Source organism: Diceros bicornis (genome assembly GCF_020826845.1).
Source record: "Diceros bicornis minor isolate mBicDic1 chromosome 7 unlocalized genomic scaffold, mDicBic1.mat.cur SUPER_7_unloc_3, whole genome shotgun sequence".
Lineage (NCBI taxonomy): Eukaryota > Metazoa > Chordata > Mammalia > Perissodactyla > Rhinocerotidae > Diceros > Diceros bicornis.
The window spans coordinates 760,892-784,705 of record NW_026690922.1 but is presented as its reverse complement, the minus strand read 5'-3'; the positions used below and the strand labels follow the sequence as shown (position 1 = coordinate 784,705).

At 43.7% G+C, this 23,814-nt stretch overlaps 1 protein-coding gene across 1 annotated transcript in view; it reads right to left on the bottom strand.

Moving 5' to 3' along the window:
- The window catches only part of LOC131402329 (uncharacterized), a 219,544-nt gene that overhangs the window by 807 nt on the left and 194,923 nt on the right, over positions 1–23,814 (bottom strand). The gene's annotated exons all lie outside the window — the stretch shown is intronic.

Genomic DNA, 23,814 nt, shown 5'->3' with positions numbered 1-23,814 from the left:
ATTCTGATGCTGCCAACCATGACCTGGGGTATGAACATGACAGACCCACCAGGCTTCTGACACCTAACCACCAGCTCCTGCCCAGGAATGACCTACCCCTCATGCCCTGCCTTCCCCTCTCTTCAAAGACACACAGACACACACACACGATGAGGGACAAGGGGTGTGGGACTGCTCACGTGGGATCACAGTTGTGTCCTGGCCGGCACTGCCTCCTTCCAGACGCCCAGAGACATCGGGGATGAGGGCTGAGCCAATGGCGGCAACGCCAAAATGATTCTCTTTCTGGACATTTTTGAGTCCAGATTCTCCAAAAGTTGGGATACAACAACAAAACGTTTTTGCCTGTTGACTGTCTCCAATCAAGTGAGCTGGATGGGGGCCTGTGGGTGCCTGGATACCAGAGTTCTAAGATCTGTCAGGGTCTATGACCAAGGAAGTAGATCATTTTTCAAGATTCCTTTACCTGGGCCCCTTCCCTCAATCAGACTTGTCGAGAGCTGCCCCCTGGGCCCAGGCCGCTCAGCCTCCTCCCCCATATCATCTCCTGAACTGTACACAAGGAGCATACACAGCCATAGCCACAGCTCCCTGGAATCCTAAGTCGTGTCCTAGCTTTGAGGAGACAGAGATGAATGCAGACCTTCTTTTTCTTACCAGTTCTGCTTCCTGGGAAAATCCTTGTGTCACTCAGGTCCTCCCCAGTCTCCAAACCTGTACCATGAGGATCAAGCTAGAATCTACTTCCTAGGGACATTACCCGGTGTATATGACATAATATCTATTACCCCTGTGGGCTAGTGTCACATGTACCTAAACTTAGAGTTGAAGAATAATAAGAAGGGGTGATATGTAGCACAGAACACCACTCAAAACAGGCCTGTGTTCTAGCAATATAATATTGGAACAGTCGCTTCCAACTTGGCCTCATTTTCAGGTTAGCATCATGAGGGGGTTGAAGCTAATGGAAATTTAGATATTGCCATCCTGCGGCATAAAACCATTCAATTGTTTCCTGTTTTATGGAGAATGAGACCCAAGTGCCTCATCTTGGCCCATGAAGTGGGTAGCCTCCACAGTGGTACCCAGTAAGCCCCACCCACGGTATAGCCATCCCCGTGGAACCACTAAGTGGTTAGTAACTGGCTTCTGAATATAATAACAGCCTAGGTGATGGGATGTATTGTCTAAAGTTTAACTAACAAAGTCTCTCACTTCCTCTTACTCCCTCTTTCATGTTCCATCTCTCTCTCTCTCTCACTGTCGAATCCCTGTAACTGAGGAATCAAATACCAGTGTTTGGGGCTTCCCAATGTGGAGGCCTATAGAGGAGAGAAGCACGGGGGTGCCCAGGCCAACAGACAGACAGAAACTTAGGCTCTCAGTCCAAACTGAACCCTGAGGGCTGAAGTGATCTTGGGTACGAGTCCTCCCCCTGTCAAGCCTCAGTTGAGGCCACAGCCCCAACCTATTAAACTCACTGAGGCAGAGGCACCCAGCTAAAATATGCCGGATTGCTGATCCACACAAATTGTGAGATAGTCAACATTTGTAGTTTTGAAATGCAAGGTTAGGGGCAATGAAGTCAGAGAGGGAAAGGTAACTGACACAGCCTACCAGGCCCTGGCCCTACCTTCCACCCCAGCTCCTGTTCTCTCCTCCCAGGCTCCCTCCAACCACACTGGCCACCTTTCTAACCTCCTCTGGCCAAACTCACTTCTGCCTGTGAGACTCAGGACCAGTGATGCCATCTCCCTGACACACTGCTCCCAGAGTCGTGCAGGTCTGACTCCCTCCTGTCATTCTGGTCCCAGCAAATGTCACCCCAGTAAGGCCTTTCAGACCCTCCTACCCAGTGATGCCCAGCCCTCCCTCACAGCCTCCTGCTGTGTTTCTCTATAGCACTTGTTCTTTTCTTGCTCATGTCTTTGCTTTTGTCCATTTCCCCTCTAGACTGTGAGCTCCTGGCAGGCAAGGACCACTTGGTCATTTTCATCCTGCACTTCGGCCCACCAGGGCACCTGGCACAGGGTGAGTCCTCAGTTCACAGCTGCTGAATGAGTACATGGGAAGATCTTGCACCCCTCCCCCTGCTTCTGACCAACTTTGATTGTGGAGATGAACACTAGTAATAGGAGGTACAAGTTGTTTCTGAGGCAAGGGGACAGCCAGAAAGACCTCTGCTTGACTCTTCGCTGTTCCAGGAGTCAAGCAAAGTTCAGTGGATACCATGTAAATTTCAGGTTTACAGCAGCAGGACTCGATGTATATATATATTATGTAATATGTATGTAATATGTAATATATGTTATGTAATAACCATGTAATTGTTACCAAAATAAGTTTACTTAACATCAATCACCAAACAAAAATAAAAGGTTTTTTCCTGGTGATGAGAAGTTTTAGGATCTACTCTCTTAGCAACTTTCAAATATACCACACAGCAATTTTAACTTGCAGAGTGCTGTATATCAAGTATATATCAATACAACTGAAAAAAAAAATAAAAACAAAAACTCACTGGCCACCACTAACACAAGTGGCTGCTCGTCCCCTGGTGGCAGGCACTAGCACTGCAGCCCTCGCCAAAATGCCACCAAACAGAAAAGAACCTTTCTTCAGGTGTCCTCAAGACAGAGGCTCCCCAGACTCCTAGGGGTAAAAGAGCAGGACCTGTCGCCTTCGAAGGAGTGGGAGGAATCTCGGGAGCCTACCTTTTCCCCCATCTTGCTGTCCCCCACCAGGTGTCTTCTTCATTCCTGAGGCATCCAACCTCAACCAGGACAATGACCCTGCCGCCAGATGAGGACCTCTGGACCTCCAGATAAGAACAATGACTGGTCTTCTCTCTTGTCTCTAGACTTGGTGTCTAGGGCTCTGGCATCTTCTTCCTTATCCCAACTTCTCATCCGCCCAAGCCCCCAAGCCTCCTTAGTTCTAAATGATCTCAAGTGGGTGGAAAGCATTTTCTCAGCGTTTCAGAGCACAGTAGGTCATCAACAGAGAACCTAGTCCAACAAACATGTTGAGAGTGACTGGAACCCTTGGAATCACCCACTGGATGCACTCCACTTTATACAGGAGGACCCTCACTGAGATCTTCTCTTCTGTTCCCAATGCCTACACAAGAGGAGGATGTGCTCATCACAGTTCTGGGTGCCCACAGAGGTGGACTGCAGGACTCCAGTCCTGTGCCCTCCAAGCTTGGCTAGGGATGGGTCTGGAACAGGTAGAAACTTAGGAACCATAGGGATTCCTCTGCCCATCTCTGGGCCTCTGGGCATGTATCTAGGAGAACGGATGCTATGGCCCCATGAGAGAGCTGCCTCCAACCTCTCTCCTTCCTGCCTCTTGTCACTTCCCCAGTGTCGGCTCTTTCTTGACTGCACTTCCATGGCCCCCACATAAGAAATCAGTGTGAGTGGGTGTGCCTGTGCACATGCGATGATGAGGAGAGGAATATGACCCCATATGGACAGGGTTGGGCAGCAACCCCCTAGGATCTTAATACCTCTCATTACCAAAGGAAGCCTGAGGGAAGGGGCAGAGCCTTGGCCAAGGAAGCTGGAGCCCTGTCTAGTCTTTGGGATTCTGACTACCTCCTGTGGTCTGGGCCAGTACCTGCCTCTTCCTGGGCCAGTTTACCAACTGTACAGTGAAGGGTAAGATGTGCAACAGCACAAGCATGTGCTCGGCCAGGACAAGTCATCAGGCCCCATAGATACTTTAAGTACACTTTAAGTGTGTTGAATACATTAATATTGCTGTGCAATCATCACCATGATCCATCTTCAGAACACTTCTCATCTTGCAAAACTGAAACTCTATAACCATTCATGAATAACCCTCCATTCCTTCTGCTCTCAGATCCTGGCAAACACCGTTCCACTTTCTGTCTCTCTGAATCTGGCGATTTCAGGGACCACATAGAAGGGAAATCACACAAGGTTGTATTTTTGTGACTGGCTTATTTCATTTAGAGTAATATCCTGAAGGTTCACCCATTCTGTCCCATATCTTAGAATTTCCTTCCTTTGTTAAGGATGAATAATATGATATTGTATGTATATTCCACATTTTGCATATCCATACATCCCTGCACAGATACCATAGCCAGGGCCAAAACCAAGCCCAAAATCAAATGGGGCCCCAAACAGATTTTTATCAATGGTCCCTTGGAGACTACTTTCTTAAGCCACGTTCCATATGATATTTACTAAGGATCTAGTCTTGGGCCATGAGTTGTTTTTCAGAAACTCCGTTTTTTCTCCTTGAGCAAGTTTCAACTGGTTTGAGCCAGTGAGACCACAAGACGGCTGGCAAGACTCAAACTGTGGCTGCACAAGTGACTGGAGGATGACCTGGGAGACCAAGAACTCCCCTGCTGATCATGTGAAGGACACTGCCTTTTGAATGTGGGATGTATTACAGAATATGAAAATCTTCTTGTGCAAAATGCCTAGGACTGCCCCCAACCTTCCCGCACCCACTCTTTTGCCCTTCAAAAGCCCTTTTCAACAGCCCGTCGGGGAGAAGAATTTAACCTTTGTCTCCTGTCTCCCTGCTGTTTTCTTCTAAGGGTATTATAGTTTTAGCTCTTACATTTAGGTCTTTGATCCACTGGGAATTAAGCTTTGTATGTGGTGTTAGGTAAGGGTCCAAGTTGATTCTTTTGCATGTAGATATCCACTTTTTCCAAGACAACTTGTCGAGAAGACTTTTTCTCATTGAACAATCTTGGCACCCTTGTCAAACATCACTTGATCACACGGATGAGGGTTAACTTCTGGGCTCTCAATTCTGTTTCCATTGGCCAATATGGCTGTCTTTATGCCATTTCAATGCTGTTTGGTACTGTAGATTTGCAGTAAGTTTTCAATCAGGAAGAATCAGTCCTCCAACTTAGTATCAAGATTATTTTTGGTATCTGGGCTTACTTGAGATAACATAAGAATTTTAGGATGGTTTTTTTCTATTTCAGCACAAAACGTCCTTGGGATTTTGATAAGGACTGCACTGGATTTGTTGATCTCTTTGGATAATGCTGACATCGTCACAATAAGGAGCCTTCCAATCCATGGTGATGGGATGTCTTTCATTTCTAGTAGTGCTGGGTGGCTGTTCAGGTTGAGGGGGCAGCACTCCTCAAAATAGTCATGCAGATATCCACAATTCCTCCTCACTGTGCCTTCATCATTTCCTTAGAACCCATCGACAGTCAACAGGGGGCAAAATGCATGTAAAATGCACGTGGGAAGTTTTCAAAGACTGGGTGTGCATGGAGCACACATTTCTTCCACTCCTCTCCATTAGCAAAAACTACGGACTGAACCAGCAGACCCTAACACATGGAGACTGCAGACTCAACCAGCAGACTCCAACAAATAGGGACTGTTGAATAAGCAAGGATCAGGGACTCAGGATCCTGGTAGAATCATCTGCCAGCTCAAGCTGACCCGCTAAGGCTTTGTCTGACACTGCGGACTAGCCAAAGGCTAATACTGATACTCTGATAGAGCATGTTGTCAATCTAGAGTGACCCATTGACCCTGGACTGGAAAGCCAGTTAGATCGGGAGCTCAACGCAAAGACAGTGGATCTCAGATCCGAGAGGAACTTACCCACGGCCCTCAGAAACAGCAAAAAGGATGGAGAACTCAAAGGTTTTGAGGGTACCAATGCTTGTGTTTCTCATCCCCTAAGCCATCAGATGTCTCCTTTGGATCCACTGCTGCCACCAAACTGGTACCAAACAAAATAAAAGTGAGTAAATTTTAAACATCTTGTTGGCTTTATTCAACAGTTCATGAATCAGGCAGCATCCAGTCTACCAGAGAGAAAGGTGCTCCAAGAAGCTGTACAAAATGAAAGACTTTTATAGGCAGAAGGGAGCAGGAACAAGGAAGTTACACTAGAAAAAAAGGATGGTTAGTTACTGCAAGGTTACCTTCCTTTAGGGGATGGCAGGGCTCTATCAGGAAGATGACCTACCTGCTGCTCATCAGGCCAATTCCCATTGACTGGTTTAAGATTCCATTCCTGGGAGGACCAAAAGTCTGATTAAGTCTCGGCTTGTTGATGTGGGGCATAGCTTAAGCGACTCCATTTGGGCCTGGTGTCTTGTTTTAAACACATGACTTCTACTGGTCTCTGATTTCCCCAGTTACACCCTGGCTGTCCCTTCACTGACCATTGTTGGTCACACACCCACTGCACGTGCCTCCAGTCCTTCCCTTTCAACACCGTAATCTCACACATAGCTCCTCCCGACACTATCATGACATCTCCCACCACATCCCATATACCTTCCACACTGCCAGCAAGACGCTTCAGAGACACCACCACCATTTATGTCCAATGGGCTGAGATGGCTGCGCATACACTGGGAATCAGGAGTCGCAGGGTCTGTCACTTGGCCTCCAATCATCTATTGTACCCCAGCTGAAGGGCTCACCCTGCGGAGAGACTCAGTGGTAGCCAACTCCATCGAACAACACCATCTTTGCCTCAGGCTTCCTTCAAAATGCTCTCCCCACTTTCTGCCCCAACTGCTCCTTGAGGGATCACTTTGGGGTAGACTTCGAGGCCACCTTGCCCAGGCCCAAACAGCTCTTGGCCCACAAACACTTTAACCATAGCCCCTGTAATGATATAGCACAGGTAACCAGTGAATGGGTGCAAATTACTGATTTTACCTCCAAGACTCCTAATGAATATTTTACACCAGGAGCATCCACTTTTGGGTTTCACTGTGAGCTGATATCACAAGGCTCTCACCCAGTGAGCTTCTCTCTTCCCCAGCCCTCTGAGCAGCTTTCTCCAGACTATATTCTGCAATGCATCATTGTCTGTCTTTCAGCCTGCTTCCCTCAGGTCGCAGGTCCTCTGAGTTTCCTGCCCTGACAGGCTACCACCAACCCATAGAGACACTGTTAGTCCTATAGCACTGGGTGTTCAGTTCTACTAGGATTGACTAACTGGACTGGGCACAGGTAAATTGGCCCTACCCACACAAAATCAGCAAACTGAGGCAACCAAGAAGTAGCGACAACCTTAACACAACATGGACAACAACTCAGTAGGAACCTATCCTAGCCCTTGTACAACAGTCTCATGAGTCTCTTGTCCAAATGGTTTTAGAAAATGGCCTGGCCCTAGACTGTCTATACCAACCAAGGAAGGAAGGCTTTGTGCCTTTCCTAGAACCACTTGCTTAATGTACATCAACACACAAGTTCAAACCTACATCCACCAGATTGCCCAAGAGGTTAAAATATTGCATAATATTATCCAAATCTTTGAACAGGTACCCAAGGCCCCCGAGATCACTGACCTATTTTCATGGCTGGTCTCTCCAAGTTGGGAACAATGGCAATGGACTGGATTGTAGACTGTTGCTTGTATAATCATAGGATTTGTTACTGTAGCTCTCATCAGATGTTTACTCTCTTGGCTACAACCTGCCCTACCCCTAATAACTCCATTAATTACCCTTATTAAATATCCCAACCAACTTAAAATTAACCAATACTCTGATTAATTTAAAAAATTCAAAAGTTTTATGGGAAAAAATCTGCTTAATGTAGAATACTCCGTTGTAAGCATTTTAAAGTATACAGTTCAGTGGCTTTTAGTACAACGATTAAGTCGTGTGGCTATCACCACTAACTAATTCCAGAACATTTTCAACACCCCCAAACAAACCCATACTCATTCACACTCTATTTTCTCCTAACCCAAACCCATGGAAACAACTCATCTGTTTTCTCCCCCTATGGATTTGCTTATTCTGGACAGTTCATTCAAATGGCTTCATGCTAGTCCTTCGGATCTCAGCCTTTCCAAGGCCTCTGCTGTGTTCTCGGATGCTGAGTGAGCTGCCCAGCCTGGGCCATACCCTCTCCCCCGCCATGCCTGGTGGTCAGAAAGGCCCTGCCCTTTGTGGGTACCTCTGTCAATATCCCCCTCTCCAGTCCCCTTGCTGTGCCTGGAACCCCCCCGGGTAAGAATCTGAGCAGCTGGGTAAGGCATGGGAGTGCCTGGTGCCTGTCTTTTCAGCCACCTGCCTGCCGCCCTGGGAGCGGGTTCTGCCTGAGCTCTCCGGGCCCAGCTGTACCCTTGGGTGGGAGCCAGGCGCGTGCCTGGGTTGCAGTGAGTACTGCAGGCCCGCACTTTCCTTTGTGTCCCTTGTTCCTCACTCAAGCACTCAGCTGCAGAAAAGTCTGCTTGCTGGCAGGCTGGCCTGTGGCCATTTTTGTTTGTTCTGCCGTCTCTGGGCTCTTGAATCTCGGGCGCCAGCAGCCTGCGCGGGCAGTGGGCTCATAGCACTGGAGGAAGCCCTTAGGCCATTGTCAGGGAAGAAGGAGAATCCCTTTCCGCCCTTTCCCTTAAGGTTCTTATGGCTGGCCAAATAATTAAAAGACAGGTTAGGAGGAGAAAATAATACCAAGTTTAATAACACGTGTAGATGGGAGAAACCAGGGAAAGTTTCTCAACACAATAGCAGAGATTCACGTCTTAAATACCATCTTCAGCTAAAGACAAAGGAGGATGTTGGGGGTGGGGAGGGAGACAGAAATCACAGTAATCAAGGGTATGTAGACTTAAGGCCTTATCACCCACACTGATAAGTTTCTAGAGAGGCTATCCCCCCCCCCCAGAGGGAGATACCTTTACAAATGGAGATTTCCCTTATAAATGTAAATGTTTGTCTGGCAACTCCTAGCAGGGCCACCTAGAGAATGTGGCCAAGAAGAGACAGAATTTTTGCTAAGAGGGGCTTGCTGGTGCCTTTCCTATTGTAACATCTATTTTACATTATATTACAGCCATCAGATGACAGTAATTCCTTCCTGGAACAGGTCTTCTATGTTAACTTCTTTAGGCAGTTTGGGAGAGGTCAAATGTCCGTCAGAGAAAAAAATCAAGGTAAAGAGACGTATTTCATGGTGGCCAAATCGTGATCTCCCACATCATGAATCTTCCCACTGAGCCTAAGGCATTCAGTCCCCCCGCGGTACCCCCAGTCCCCTCACCTCCCAGTGGTGAAATTTCTCTTTGTTGGGAGAGGGTCTCACCCTCTTATTTTATCAGAATGATGGTGACTGGTGCAGTGGGGACAGAGAAAGGTTTCACCTGTTTGTGGCCACTGGGGGGTGTGAAAGAGGGGATAAGTGGGGATGGTGGGAGACACTTGGGGGGAAGGTTGAGTGCAGGCGCCTGTGGGAGCAGTAGCCCCCTGGTCTTGGGCGGAAGAAGCCACTCCCGGGCACAAAGTGTGATCTTCCTTTACTTCCTGGTCCTTCCCCAGGAAGTCCGTGTAGGAAGAGCTCTTAGCATTTAGTGACAGGGGTGGTTGAGAGACGGGTTTCTTTTTATTTTGGTCTCTGTATGGTGGTGGGAATTTTTCTCCAACTGAGGGGAACCATCCCCCACCCCTTCACATCTGAATGTCTCTCTTCTCCCCCAGTTTTTGGGGGACAAAATGAGCTTCCTCTTGGGGGTCTGATGTCACTGCAGTGTGAAGTCGCAGGTGGAGCTGAGGGCCGCGTTGGCCTCTCTTTCTGGAGGTGTGCCCGCCCCAGCCGCTGCATCTCTGGTCTTCTGAATGGCAGCCGACGCTGTGATAGCCCCCTGCCTTTGACATTGACTTGTATGAGAACTGGGAGCGCTCACTACTTTTTTGTGTCTGGCATTTTATTTTACCCTTTAAAAATCTATCCATCTTGCCTGCCTCTCATCAGCCACAAATTAGGACACAGGTCGCAGCCCCTGCAGGGCTGCCCCTTGGAGTGCCCTTACTTCAGTATGTGTTGTTCCAGACTCAGCAGGAGGAGCTGAGTTCCCTGTCAGGGGCACTGACACGGGTGCTGCTTTCAGGGCCACTAGGCCCCAGCGAGGCTGGGAAGGGCAGTGATCGAGGCAGCACAATGATGCAGGCAGCATGCGGGGAGGAGGCTGGAGTGGAGTCCGGTTGGGCCATGGCGCTCCAGGTTATCCTGGCAAGTCATTTCCGTGGGCTTGGGTCTCTGGAAGCGGAAGGGTTGCTCAGATGAACTCTGGAAACGTGAGCTGTGGTTCTTGAGTTCCATGAATCTGACTCCAAAATGGCCGGTCACTACCCTGAGTCCCTCTTGCCAACTCAGGATATGTTTTGGAAGAAATGTGATCAGACGGGATTGCCAGGGCGTCTTTCCTCCAGGGCGGTTCTTCCTTAGGCTCTTGAGGACTTGGTGGCGGCAGTGGTCACCTGCACAGATGTCTGGTTTTCACCCGGAAACCCACCCACCTGACCCTGGCGTGCACTGCCGGTTCTCGGGGGCTGCGCGTGACGCTGGGAGCCCACGGGTAAATAGCCTTTCCTCAGACCTTCCGTGGACCCTTTTCTGGGATGTGACACAATCCCTCTCTGGTAAAATTGAACCTGGGGGAGGGAAGTGAAGCTCTTTCTCTTACTTCTCGCCAAAGTGAGGCCAGGCTGTTAAGTAAAGACAAAAGAATAAGACAGAGCCTCCGTACTTAAGTATCCCCTTACTCCTCCTGGGGGGCCTGGGTTTACATTTTGTCCTTATTTTGTTGTGGATTCCAGGAGGCAAAACCATTCTTTCCCCGGCACCCCTTCAGGGTGGGTTTCTGGTCCTTTGCCTGCCTCTCTCACCCAGCCTCCTTCCCGGCCTCCCGTGCCCCGGGCTTTCCTCCTGTTGTCCCCGGGATCAGCCTGTGTGTCACTGCTCTGGGCTGTGTGTTTCTGCCCTGCGTCACAGGAGGCCTAGAAGATACCCAAGGGGCAGGGAGTCCGGCTTGGCTAATCATTTGGTTAGAGTAGCTTCCACAGCTGTGAAATGGGAACAAATGGCTTCATGCTATCTGTGGCCTTTGTGGATGGCTTCAATGAGCAGACATGTTTCAAGGTTCATCCATGGCCTAGCATGTAGCAGTACCTTATTCCTTTTCATGGTTCTATAATATCTTATATTATGAATAGGCCACATTTTGTTTATGAAGTCATAACTGGATAGAAATTTGGGTTTGTTCCACTTTTTGATCATTGTGAACAATGTCGCTTTGAATGTCCATGGGCAAGTTTGTTCTTTTGGACATATACCATGGGCCTGTCCAGGTCAATTGTTAGTCTAGCATTAAGATTTTAAAAAATGCCAAGCTGTTTTCTCCAGTGGCTGCATCATTTTACTTTCCTACCAGTAATGTATGTGGGTTTCCCTTTCTCCACATCTTTACCAACACTTGTCATTTTCCATTATGTTGAATATAGCCTTCATTTTGAGCATGAAATAGTATCACACTGTGCTTTGAATTTGCATTTTCCTAATTATTATTGACACTGAGCATCTATCTTTTACTTATTGGCCATCTATGTATTTTCTGGACACATGTCTATCCCAGTTGGTTATCCCTTTTCATTGACTTGTCTTTTATAATTGAATTCTAAGAGATCTTTATAATATTCTCAATATTAGAGTCTTCTCAGTTATATAAGTTGCAAATAGTAGGAGACTTCAATACCTCACTTTTAACAATGGATGGAATATCCAGACAGAAAATCAGGAAATAGCAGACATGAAAACATTAAATACTAAATGGACCTATCAGACATACACAGAATATTTTATGGGACATCAACAAAATGCACACCCTTCTCAAGAGCACACGGACTATTTTAAAGAACAGATCACGTGTTAGGTCACAAAACAAGTCTTAACAAGAAAGATTAAGAAAACTGAAATAATACCAAGTATCTTTTCCAAACAGAATGGCATGAAACAAGAAGTCAATAACAGAAGGAAAACTGGAACATTCATAATACGTGAAAGTTCAACAAAAAACTCTTAAACTTAAAAGTATATCAAAGAAGAAATCAAAAAGGAAATTAGAAAATAGCTCAAGACATACAAAAAGAAACAATAAACACACCAAAACTTATAGGATGCAGCAAAAGTAGTACTAAGAGGAAAGTTTATAGTGATAAACTTGTACATTATAAGAGAAGAAAGTTGTCAAAGAAACAACCTGACTTACAACACACAGCATTAGAAAAAGAAAAAATGAAGCCCAAAGTGAGCAGAAGGATGGAAGTCACCAAGAGGAGAGTGGAAAAAAATGAAAGTATGAAAGATCAATAAAAGTAAAAGTTGATTTTTTGAAACAATAAAATTGATAAAACCTTAGATAAAATATTTAGAATAAAAGAGAGATGACTCAAGTAAACTAAATCAGAAATGAAAGAAGAGGCAGTACAACTGAGGCTTCAGAAAGAAAAAGATCAGAAGAGACTATTCTGAACTACTGTACACTCATAAATTGGATAACCTAGACAAAATAGATAAATTCCTAGAAACAACTTATGAAAGCTAAATCATGAAGAAATAGAATTCTTGAACAGACCCGTAACAAATAATCAGACTGAATCAGTAATCAAATACCTCCCAACAAGAAGAGACTTCTCCACTCTGCCTGACTTCACCAGACCCCTGAGCCAGCCTGCCCCAGCCCCAGGCTGACTCCTGTGGACCTAGCTGGCTCCCTGTAGGCTTCTGCAAATCCAGGCCCCTGGCTCACCCTGGAGCATGCCAGCTCTGGTGGCCCTAAGCAGTATCCTTGACACTAGGCTCCCATGAGCTCCTGGGAACCCAGACCCCCATCTCAGCCTACGGACTGCTATCTTCAGAATCCCAAGGTGGCTCCTGTGACCCCAAGTGGTGTTCTTGGCCCCAAGTTCCTAGTGGGCTCTGGTGAATCCAGACTCTGGCTCACCCAAGTTACTGCCTACTCCAGGCAGCCACAGGCAGCACCCACAGCCACAGGCAGCTTCTGTACCAGGGCACCCAGTGGGCTCCCACAAACCGAAGACCCAAGGTCACGCCAGCACTTGCTGGCTCCAGCAACTCCAGGTAGATTTCATGGCACCAGGCTCCCCGGGGGCTGCTGGGAACTCAGGCCGCTGGCTAACTACACCACCTGCCAGTTCCAGCAGACATAGACAGCTCTCATGGAACCATGCTCCTGGCAGGATCTCACAAAACCAGGCCCTCAGCTCACCCAGGTGTTGCTGACTCAGGTGGCCACAGACAGCTCCCATTGCACCAGGCACCGGCAGGTTCCCATGAACCCAGGCTTCCATCTTGACCCAATGCCTACTGGCTCCTGCAGCCTCAGGCAGCTCTTGTGGCCCCAGGATCCCAGCAGGCTCCCAGGAATACAGACTTCTGGCCTACTCCAGCACAAGCTGCCTCTCATTGCATCAGGCTCCTGGCAGGCTCCCGTGAACCAAGGCTCTCAGATCATCCCAGCACTGGCCAACTCCCATGGCCCTGGATGACTCCTGTGACCGCAGGCTCTCAATCAGGACCTGCCAAACCAGGCTCCAGTGGGGCTACTCATGAACTCAGGGTCCCAGCTGTGCCCAGGGTCAGACACAATACTGTGGACCCAAGCTTTCCACTCACCCCAGTACCAGGCTGCCCAAGGACTCCAGCAGCAAGCCTGCCCCTGGAGACCACCAGATGGCCTTCCCAGGACCCCTAGATGGGCTACTGTGAAGGGTTTGGTTTGCTAAAACTAGTCTGTAAAGAGTGGAAGAGGTGCCTACTTCCTCAAATTTGCAGACATCAATGGAAGTCCACAAGGACCATGAATAATCAAAGACCCATGACACCACCAAAGAAAAAGAATAAAACTTAAATGACCGACCAAGCAATGGAGATATAGGAACTATGTGACAAAGATTTCAGAATAATCCTCTTTGGGAAACTCATAAAACTCTAAGGAAACACAGATAGACTATTAAATGAAATAAGGAAAGAGTGCATGAACAAGTGAGAAGTTCATCATAGAAACAGAAATCATTAAGGAAAAACAAACAGAAATCCTAAAGTTGAAGAACACATGACTGAACTGAAGAATTCAATAGAGAGCTTCGAAATCAGATTCAACCATGTACAGGAAATAATTAGTGAACTAGAAGATGTGTCATTTGAAATCATCAAGTCAAAGAAGCAAAAAGAAAAAAAGGAATGGATTGGAACAGGTAAAGGCAGTGTGAATTATGGAATACCATGAAAAGAAATAGATAAGCATTATTAAAGTACCAGAGGAGAAAACAGGGAGAAAGGAAAAGAAATTTGACTTAAAAATAATAGCAGCTGACACCTTCTCAAATCTGGGGAGAGATTTAGACATCCAAGGTCCTGAAGGCGATCTCTCAACCTAAAATTTCAAACTAAAACTTTCTTCTCCAGGACACATTATAACAAAACTACCTATACGCAAAAAAAGGATCAAACAACATGATCAAGTTCAACATGATGAGAATCAATGAATGTTAAACACTGCATTGGTAGAATGAAAGATAAAAATCATAAAATAATCTCAAGCGATGCAGAACAAGCAGTTTGACAAAATTCAACACCACTTCATAATAAAAACCCTCAATAAAGGGTTACATAATGAACATACCTGAATATAATAAAAGGTTTACATGACAAAACGCACAGCTAACAATATATTAAACAATGAAAAGTTGAAAGCTTTCTTGCTAAGACAAAGAACAAAACAAGGGTGCCCAGTCTCAACACCATTCTTCAACATACTGTTGCAAGTCTTAACCAGGAACATTTGGCAATAAAAAGAAATAAAATTCATCCAAATTGGAAATGAAGAATCAAAGTGGTCTCTGTTTGCAGACGATATGATTTTATATAGAGAAATACCTAAAGACTCCCCCCCAAACTGTTAGAACTAATAAACAAATTCACTCAAGTTGCAGGAGACAAAATCAACATGTAGAAATCTGTTGCCTTTCTGTACACTAACAATGAACTCTGTAAAAAAAGATATAAAGAAAAAAATCCTATTTACAATAGCATCAAAAACAGTAAAATACTCATAAATAAATTTAACCAAGAAGGTGAAAGATCTAGACACTGACAACTATAAGACATTGATAAAAGAAATCAAAGACACAAAGAAATGAAAAGATATCTTATGTTCATGGATCAGAAGAATTAATATTGTTAAAATGTCCATGCTACCCAATGCCATCTCAAGATTCAATGCAATTCCTATTAAAACTCCCATGACATTTTTCACAGAAATGGGACGAGCAATCCTAATATTCATATGGATCCACAAAAGACCTCTAATAACCAAAGCAACCCTGAGAAAGAAAAAGCTGAAGGCATCACAATTCCTGATTTCAAACTTTATTACAAATCTATAGTAATAAAAACGGTATGATACAGGTATAAAAAGAGACACATAGACCAATAGGATAGAATCAAGGGCCCAGAAATAACCACACACATACACTTTGATAACAGTTGACGAGCCAGCCAAGAAAACTCCATGGGGAACGGATAGTTTCTACAATAAATGGTGTTGGGAAAACTGGATAAGCACATGCAGAAAACTGAAATTGGACCACTATTTTACACCACTCTAAAAAACATCCCAAATTGAATTAAAGACTTAAATGTAAGACATCAAATATAAAACAAGTAGAAGAAAATATAGAGAAAACAGCCCCATAAAACTGGTCTTAACAACCATTTTTTTGGATATAACATCAAAAGTGCAAGCAACAAATGTAAAACTTAACAAGTGGGATGACACCAATCTAAAAAGCTTCTGCACAGCAGATGAACAATCGACAAACTAAAGGGGTTCACATCCACAATATATAAGAAACTCTTACAACTCAACAGCAAAGAAACCAACAAAACAATATGAAAATGGTCAAAGGACCTGAATAGATACTTTTCCAAAGAAGACATAAAAATGGTCAACATATACATGAGAAGATGCTCGTAATCACTCATCATCAGGGAAATGAAATAAAAACTACAGTGAAATATCACCTCACACCTGCTAGAATGGTTATTCTCAAAGAGACAACACACAACAAATGTTGACGAGACTGGGTAGAAAAGAGAATCCTGTGCACTGTTGGTATGAATGTAAATTACTATAGTCACTATGGAAAAAATATGGAATTTTCTCAAAAACATAAAAATAGAAATACTATATAAATGAGCAATTCCACTTCTGGATGTATATCCAAAGGAATTGAAGTCACTATTCTGAAGAGATATCTGCACCCCCATGTTCATTTCAGCATTATTCACAAACTGAGGACATGGACACAATCCATGTGTCCATCAATGGATAAATAGATAAAGAAAACGTCAGACATATGTATATATAGATGAAATATATAATGGAATATTATTTAGCCTTGCAAGAGAATGAAATCCTGCATTTTGTAACAACACAGATGGAACTTGAGGCATTACGCTAAGTGATACAAGTCAGACAAAGACAAATACTATATATTCTCACTCATATGTGAAATCTAAAAATGCCCAACTCAAAGGAATAGAGACTAGAATGGTGTTTGCCAGGACCTTTGGGGTGGGGGAAAGGGAGAGATGTGAGTCAAAGTGCACAAATTCCTAGCTGTAAAATGAATAAGTTTTGGTGATCTAATGTACAGCATGGTGACCATAATTAACAATAATGTATTATACACTTGAAATTTGTTAAGAGAGTAGATCTTAAAAGTGATCGTTAGAAAAAACAAGTTAATTATGTGAGGGAATGGAGGTGTTAACTCACCGTATTGTGGTAATCCTTTCACAAATCATCATCTGGAACACCTAAAACTTACATACATTATATGTCACTAATATTTCAAGACATCTGAAAAAAAAATCTCTCAACAAAGTAAAACCTAGGACCATATGACTGCACTGGTGAATTCTATCAAACATATAAAGAAGTTTTAAAAACAAGCCTTCTTACACTCTGTCAAATATTGAAAAAGGGAACACTTCCAAACACATTTTACGACGCCAGCATTACCCTGATACCAACACTAGACAAGGACACTAAAAGAAAATAAAATTACAGACCATTACCCCTGATGAACATAGATGCAAAAATGCTCAACCAAATGCGAGCAAACATAGTTCAACAGCATATTAAAATAATTATACACTATCACCAAGTGAAATTTATTTCTGTTATACAAGGGTAGTTCAACATACAAAAATCGATCAAGGTAATATGTAACATCAAGAAAATGAAGAGGAAAAAACAGCATCATCTCAATTGATGCAGAAAAACCATTTGACAAAATTCAACATCTTTTCATGATAAAACACTCAACAAACAAAGAATAGGAGGAAAAACACACAGCAAACACAAAACTCAGTGATGGAAGACTGAAAGCTTTCCCTGAAAGCTCTAAGATCAGGAACAAGGCAAGGATGCCCACTTTCACCACTTCTATTCAACACAGCTGAAAGTTCAAGCCAGAACCATGAGGCAATAAAAATAAATAAATAAAAGGCATCCAAATTGGAAAGAAAGAAATAAAATGGTCTCTGTTTGAAGATGATATCATCTCATATGTAGAAAATTCGAAAGACTCCACAAAAAATGCCGTTTGATCTAACAGATGAATTCAGGGAAGTAGCAGGATACAAAGTCTATACACAAAAATCAGTTGCATATCTATACACGAACCAGGAGCTCTCTGAAAAGGAAATTACAAAAACAATTCATTTATATCAGAAAGAATAACATGCTTAGGAATTAACTTAACCAAGGAGGTGAAAGGCTTGCACCATAGAAACTACAAAACATTTCAGAAAGAAATTAAAGAAGACATTCATAAATGGACACACATCCCATATTCATGGATTGGAAGGTTTACTATTGTTAAAGTGTCGATATTACCCAAAGCAGTCTACAGATTCAATGTAATCCCTATCCAAATCCTAATGATGTTTTTTGCAGAAATAGAAAAATTTCTCCTAAAATTCACATGGAATCTCAAGGGACTAAGAATAGCCAAAACAATCCTGAAAAAGAAGAACAAAACTGGAGGAAAAACTTACTACAAAGCCACAGTAATCAACAGTATGGTATTGGCATAAAGACAGACATAGAGACCAATGCTATAGAATAGAAAGCCCAGAAACAAACCCTCACATATATGGTCAAGTGATTTTTGACAAGGGTGCCAAGATCATGTGTTGGAGAAAGGTTTCTTTTCCACAAATGGTGCTGGGAAAACTGGATATCTGCATGCAAAAGAATGAACTAGGACCATCATTCAATACCATATGCAAAAATTAACTCAAGGACATAAATGTAAGACCTAAAATAATTAAACTCTTAGAAGAAAACATAGGACAAAATCTTGATAACATCGGACTTGGCAATGATTTCATGGATATGACACCAAAGGCACAGGTAACGAAAGAAAAACAATGGACAAATTGGACTCCACGAAAATTTTATAAGTTAGTACATCAAGAGGCCCTGTCCATAGAGTAAAAATGCAACCCACAGAGTGGGACAAAATATTTGCAAATCATATTTCTGACAAGAGACTGGTATCCGGAATATACAGAGAAGTCCTAAAACTAAACAACTAAAAAACAAGCCAATTCAAATATGGGCAAAGGACTTGAAGAGACAGTTCTCCAAAGACTTATGAATGGCATATAAGCACATGAAAAGACGCTCAACACCACTAATCATTAGGGAAATGCAAATCAAAACCACAATGAGACACCACCTCACACCCACTATGATGAGTGCTATGGAAAAGACAGAAAACAAGTGTTGGCCAGGATGCGGTGGAAAGGGAACACTTGTACACTGTTGATAGGAATGTAAAATGGTGCAGCTGCTACGGAAAACAGTATGAATGTTCCTCAAAAAATAGAACATAGAATTATCACATGATCTAGGAATTCCACTTCTGGATATACACCCAAAAGATCTGAAAGCAGATCCTTGAAGAGATATTTGTACACCCATGTTCATAGCAGTATTATTCACAATAGCTAAAACGTGGAAGCAACCCCAGTGTCCATTGATGCATGAATGGATACACAAAATGTAGTATATCCATACAACGGAATATTATTCAGTGTTACAAAGGAAGCAAATTCTGCAATATGCTACACATGGATTAACCTTGGGGACATTATGCTAACAGAAATAAACCAGTCACAAAAAGATAAATACTGTATGATTCCACTAACATGAGGAACCGAGAGTAGTCAAAATCATAGAGATAGAAAGTGGAATGGTGGCTGCCAAGGGCTGAGGGGAGGGGAGAAGGGAGAGTTATTGTTTAATAGGTATAGAGTTTCAGATTTACAAGAGTTATGGGGATGAATGGTGGTGATGACTGTACAACAGCATAAATGTATTTAACGCCACTGAAGTGTACACTTAAAAATGGTTAAGATGTCACACTTTTAGTATATTTTAACTCAATATACAAAAAGGAAAAAAACACAGAAATTAGCTATCGAGCCACAAAAAGACGTAGTGGACTCTGAAATACATATTGCTAAGTGAAAGAACCCAACAGGAAAAGGCTATATACTCTGTTCCATAGTTTTCATATATTCCAATTACGCGTCATTGTAGACAAGGCAAAACCATAGAAACAGTATAAAGATCAGTGTTGCCAGGAGTTGGAAGGCAAGGGATGAAGAGGCAAAGCACAGGGATTTTAGGGCAATCCAACACTTAGGATACCATCATGGTGGATACATGAGATTATGCATTTGTCAAAATCCAAGTACATGACAGCAAGACAGTGAACCTTAATGTAACTATGGACTTGGTTATGAACACTGTAGCAGCATCAGCTCCTCACTTGTAAGGAATGAACCACACTAACACAGGTGGTCATGCAAGATGTTAACGGTAGGGAAACCGAGGGGCAGGAGGGAGAAATGTTCTGCACTATCTGCTGAATTTCTCTGTCCATCTAAAACTTTCCTAAAAAAATTCTATTAATTAAAAATTAATCAATGGAAGGTAGGGAGTGGGTAGAAATATAGAGGAAACAAGAACATCACAATATTGATGAACGTTGAAGCTGGGTAATAGAGACATGGGGGGCTATCACACATTTCTGTTTAATTTTTGTATGTTCAAGGTTTTCCGCAATAAAACATTTTTAAAGGTCCAGATTAAATCTAGATTACGTGTAGAAGGAATCAAAGAATGTGAAGAAAACAGATATTTTTGAAGCAAGCACTCAGGGGGCACACTGAGGGAACGTGCAATCACACTGGATAGAGAGTGAACGTCCTGGTTCCACCAGGAAAGTTCGGAGCTCAGTGAGCAAGGCAGGCGACAGCACAGTCAGGGAAGTGACAGATAATGATCACAGAAAAGTGTTCACCCTCACTGGTCACAGAGATGCCAATGATGGGCCCGGAGAGGACTGCCTCAGGATTTACAACGTCGTGACACCCACAGTTAGCGCAGGCTCAGGGACAGAGCACCACGGCCTGTGAGAATGCCAATCAGCCCCGGCTTTCTGAAGGGCAAACCTCCTGAACCCTGGAAGCTGCAGGCCACTGGCACTGCAACTCTGTTGTATGTAATCTGTCCAAAAACAAAGGGACTGGGTAAAGATGATGAACTGAATCAACACAGGTAGAGCTCCTTTGACATAAATCCCTAAAAAATGACCCAAAGATTCCTTCATTGATGAATAAATTCATAATATCCCTGGGAACCATCAAGAGAGCCAAAATTTGAGGAAGACATCAAAGAGAGACAGCAGCTGGTGCCCGGGGATCCCAATGGGGAGCTCCGTGTTGGCCATGGAGACCAAGCCAGGGTGACCTTTCTCCCTCCCCCTCCTCCCCCTGCTGCTCACCTAACACCTTCTGCATCACCCCTCCTTTCCCAGCCACTGCCCACCTCACGCTCCAGGATTACAGGAGCAGAGGCACAGGGCGGCCTTTCCACCAGCACATCTGTCCTCTTGCACTCTGTGCCTTCCCAGGAAGCAGAGCCCTGCTCTGCACCTCCTCAGGGCCCAGCATGCTCCCCCTGGGCCCTCAGGCTCCTCTTCTCCATCTGGTCCTCCCTGCAGCACCTGCTAGCTCATCTCCACCTTATATACAAAACTCTCCATTGGACACATGTTCCCTTTGGACTACTGTCCAATTTCCCAACTCCCTTTCATGGCTAAACCTCTTAAGTAAAGAGCCTCATCCCTACTTCCCTCCCATGGCCCCCTTCCCCCACTCTAGACCCAGCTTCATTCCCACCTTCTCAAGGAGACTGAGATCATCAGTGATCCCACGTGGCCGAGTCCAGCCATCTTTTCTCCATTCTGATCAGAGCTGTACCAGACTCAGCTGAACACCCCTCCTTTCTGCAATACCCTTTTCCCCTCTTGGCTCCTGCGACGCCATGCTCCACCGTTTCAGTCCCCTTTCCTGGACCCTCTTCAGCTGCACCTCTGCAAACACTGCCTGCTCCTAGGCTGGGCCTTGATCCCTTCTACAGCTACAGTGTCTCCAGGAAACCTCATTCAATTCCATGGTTTTAAACATCTCTGACCTCATCCTGAGTCTGCAGACACACCAATGCAACTTAAGAAGTTAGGTGCTAGCTCCCCAGTGTCAGCACCTAAGAAGTATCTGAGATTTGATTCCTCTCCAAATTTTACTGTCATATGAGTTCCAAAATAGCATCAAATATTTCCAAAAAGGTGGAAAAATTTGGATACAATAAATAGTGGTGAACAAAGTCACCAATAAAACATATACTTACATCCAATCATGGCTGCTTGATGGGGAAAATAAGAACACAGAACTAAGATCAGACAGTCTCGAGCCGGGGAGTGGAAAGTGAGGAATTGGAAGTGTAGAACACAGGAACTGATCAACTCTAAGCATTTACAGAAAGAGAGGCAGAAATGATTGTTCCTAAAAACTGGAAGACACCCACTAGAAGAATAGAAAAATCATGAGAAAGCATAACAAATTAAAAATTAAATTAAATGGTAGACTCAAATTCAAATTTATCAATAATCACAGTTGTAAATGGATCAAATTGCTCTACAAAAAGATGAAGGCTCTCAAGTTGAGTTAAAATATAGTTGCAAAATAAAGGGATATAATATGGTTAAAAATAAGGAGATAAAGAAATAAGACTTTAAATGGGACAAAAAGGGGTTTTCTGAGTTGATAACTGTCACAAACACTTATGCACCTCACAATGTGGTCTTGAAACATAAAGCAAAACTGGACAAACAAGAAGACACAAGCACCTCCAGAATCACAGGGAAACCTACCTTACTTCTCTTAGAAATCCACAGGTCAAGTGATACAGTAAGTTAGGAAACAGATCTGCTGACAAACACAAAAAAGCTAGATCTAGCCTCAGCCTGAGGAACAACAACATAAGCAACTAGTGGAGAGGATACATTCTTCTCAAACCACAATGAAACAGTCACCACAATGGACTGTGTGCTAAGCCACAATGAAATCTCTAAAGAGTCCAAAAAGCAAAAATCTATAAGTGACCATATTACTGGAACTTAAAGCAATAAAAGTAAAAAATAATCACAAAATATTGGCTCCCCTACCCCAACTTATCCATTTGAAAATCTGTCCACACCTTCTAAATCTCTCAGGTTAAAGAGGGGATCTAGACAGACAGGACAAACTCTTTAGAAATGAAGAGCAATGAGATCAGCATGAGGCAAATCCATGGCGTGGGGACTAAGAGACAAAAGAAGGACATAGCCGCCACTGCAGGTATCAGGGAATATCAACTGTACATGAAGAAGCTGAGCACTTCCCTCCAGGAGCCAGAACAACACCACAATAAAACCAACAACAGCAGAATGAAGTGAGGATTCACGAGGCGGGAACAACAACGTAGACCTGAGCAATAGAGTCAAAGGCTGGCTCTCCTGAAAGACCTGTAACAGTGAGAAACCTTGTGCAGTCTGACCAAGAGGAACAGACAAAGACACCAAACTGTACCATCAGGTACGACAAACTACAGAAACAGCTTTAACGTGATAGGAGAACATAGTGGATATCTCTGACCAGGACATCAATAGTCCTCAGCTGGAGCTGTCCTTCCCCCAGGATGCATTTGGAAACAGGCAGGACGGGTTTTGTTCCTTGTTTTGGGTTGTCCTAATTGTTGTTGCCCTAGGGGTCCCGCAGGTCCTGAACAGCCTGTCACATAAAGCCGTTTCCCACCTGAAGTGTTACTGACATCTGAGAAGACAAGCACTGATCCAGATTAAATCAACAACGTGGTAGGGAAATGTTTTCCATGGATGTATAACAGGGAAATGATGGTACCCTCAATATGTAAGTAATATCGAGAAACCAATGTTTACAAGTACTAAATTGTAAAAGACCTGGAAAATCAGAAACATAGCCAATGAACACACCAAAAATATATCCAACCTATTTGTACAGGTGGAGAAATATACATGTAAAGCACAGGGAAGAGCCAAGGAGATTACACACCAAATTTTACTACCAACAAGGAATAAAACTTGGGAGGTAGGTGAGAAATAGGAGTTTTTAACACTTCTTAGCTTATATATTTCTGTACTCTTTTAATTTTTACAAAAGAGAATGTATTCTACTCAAAAAGATGTTTAAAGTTTTAAAGAAATTATTAAAATGTTCAAAATGACTTCAGTTCAAAGATATTCGTTAAAACATGAATGTTCATTTCCATGCGTGGAAATGAATGAATGGAGACTCCCCATGACTTTAAGAGTCTCTTATAACTTTTCTAACAGTTTACTGTCGATTTTATTTCACATTTAGATCCTAACTCATTGGAATTTACATTTGTGTGAGAGATGCCACAGAAGCTGACTTTCTCCTGTTCAAGTGGAAAACCAACCGTCCAGGCACCGTTCATTGGGTAGGTCTGGCTTTCCCAGCTGACCTGCAATGCCTCTTTTCCCACCAGCTAAACCCTGACAAC